This window comes from Petromyzon marinus, unplaced genomic scaffold (genome assembly GCF_048934315.1).
Source record: "Petromyzon marinus isolate PM22_M1 ecotype Great Lakes invasive population unplaced genomic scaffold, UKy_Petmar_22M1.pri1.0 PM_G_Scaffold_78, whole genome shotgun sequence".
Taxonomy (NCBI): Eukaryota; Metazoa; Chordata; class Hyperoartia; order Petromyzontiformes; family Petromyzontidae; genus Petromyzon; species Petromyzon marinus.
Window position 1 is genome coordinate 835,001 of NW_027423033.1, and position 2,500 is coordinate 837,500.

Consider the following 2,500-nt stretch of genomic DNA (forward strand, 5'->3'; position numbering starts at 1 on the left):
CAACCTGCCGCCGGCACACCACTTCGTCCTCACATGAGGTTACCATTGTCCATACAATAGTGCAGGTGCGATGGAAATCTTTTCTCGTTTTGGTGCGTGCTACATTTTTACGGATAGACCCCGTGAAACGCTAGAAATTGGCGGAGATGTGTCTCTTGTGGCTCACGGGGCTGTTAGGGTGGCACAGAAATCCCTCGGAATGGGAAAACGGGTCATTTTCGTGTTGCCACATTGCATGCGAACGGCATGAAACTTCCAGAGGCATTTGCAGCAGGAATGCATGTGCAGTCAAAAAAGTGAATATTTTTCACGGATAGACCCCGTGAAACGCTAGAAATTGGCGGCGATGTCTCTCTTGTGGCTCACGGGGCTGTTAGGGTGGCACAGAAATCCCTCGGAATGGGAAAACGGGTCATTTTCGTGTCGCCACATTGCATGCGAACCGCATGAAACTTCCAGAGGCATTTGCAGCAGAAATGCATGTGCAGTCAAAAAATTGAATATTTTTCACGGATAGACCCCGTGAAACGCTAGAAATTGGCGGGGATGTGTCTCTTGTGGCTCACGGGGCTGTTAGGGTGGCACAGAAATCCCTCGGAATGGGAAAAAACGGGTCATTTTCGTGTCGCCACATTGCATGCGAACCGCATGAAACTTCCAGAGGCATTTGCAGCAGGAATGCATGTGCACTCAAAAAATGTGATATTTTTCACGGAGAGACCCCGTGAAACGCTAGAAGTGGGCGGGGATGTCTCTCTTGTGGCTCACGGGGCTGTTAGGGTGGCACAGAAATCCCTCGGAATGGGAAAACGGGTCATTTTCGTGTCGCCACATTGCATACGAACCGCATGAAACTTCCAGAGGCATTTGCAGCAGGAATGCATGTGCACTCAAAAAAGTGAATATTTCTCACGGATAGACCCCGTGATACGCTAGAAATTGGCGGGGATGTCTCTCTTGTGGCTCACGGGGCTGTTAGGGTGGCACAGAAATCCCTCGGAATGGGAAAACGGGTCATTTTCGTGTCGCCACATTGCATGCGAACCGCATGCAACTTCCAGAGGCATTTGCAGCAGAAATGCATGTGCAGTCAAAAAAAAATTGATATTTTTCACGGATAGACCCCGTGAAACGCTAGAAATTGGCGGGGATGTGTCTCTTGTGGCTCACGGGGCTGTTCGGGTCGCACAGAAATCCCTGGGAATGGGAAAACGGGTCATTTTCGTGTTGCCACATTGCGTACGAACCGCATGAAACTTCCAGAGGCATTTGCAGCAGGAATGCATGTGCACTCAAAAACTTCTATATGTTTCACGGATAGACCCCGTGAAACGCTAGAAATTGGCGGGGATGTGTCTCTTGTGGCTCACGGGGCTGTTAGGGTGGCACAGAACTCCCTCGGAATGGGAAAAGGGGTCATTTTCGTGTTGCCACATTGCATAGGAACGCCATGAAACTTCCAGAGGCATTTGCAGCAGAAAGGCACGTGCACTCAAAAATTTTAATATTTTTCACGCATAGACCCCGTCAAACGCTAGAAGTTGGCGGGGATGTCTCTCTTGTGGCTCACGGGGCTGTTAGGGTCGCACAGAAATGCCTCGGAATGGGAAAACGGGTCATTTTTGTGTGGCCACATTGCATAGGAACGGCATGAAACTTCCAGAGGCATTTGCAGCAGGAATGCATGTGCACTCAAAAACGTCTATATTTTTCACGGATAGACCCCGTGAAACGCTATAAATTGGCGGGGATGTCTCTCTTGTGGCTCACGGGCGCTGTTAGTTAGGGTCGCACAGAAATCCCTCGGAATGGGAAAAGGGGTCATTTTCGTGTTGCCACATTGCGTACGAACGGCATGAAACTTCCAGAGGCATCTGCAGCAGAAATGCATGTGCACTCAAAAACGTCTATATTTTTCACGGATAGACCCCGTGAAACGCTAGAAATTGGCGGGGATGTGTCTCTTGTGGCTCACGGGGCTGTTAGGGTCGCACAGAAATCCCTCGGAATGGGAAAACGGGTCATTTTCGTGTTGCCACAATTGGCATACGAACGGCATGAAACTTCCAGAGGCATTTGCAGCAGAAATGCATGTGCACTCAAAAACGTGAATATTTTTTCACGGATAGACCCCGTCAAACGCTCGAATTTGGCGGGGATGTTTCTCTTGTGGGTCACGGGGCTGTTCGGCTCGCACAGAACTCCCTTGGTCCACCTGATTCGTGCATACAGGCAGCAACTAAAACTCTGTAAACCTGCTGTGAGGACATCTAAACAGTGGACCAGTGAGGCTGTGGAAGATTTGCGGGCGTGCTTAGACTGTACTGACTGGGATATGTTCACGACTGCTACCAATAGTCTGGATGAACTCACAGAGGCTGTGTACATCAGCTTCTGTGAGGACTGCTGTATCCCAACACGTACCAGGGTGAACTTTAACAACAACAAGCCCTGGTTCTCAGCAAAGCTCAAAAGGTTGAGGTTGGAGAAGGAGGAAGCG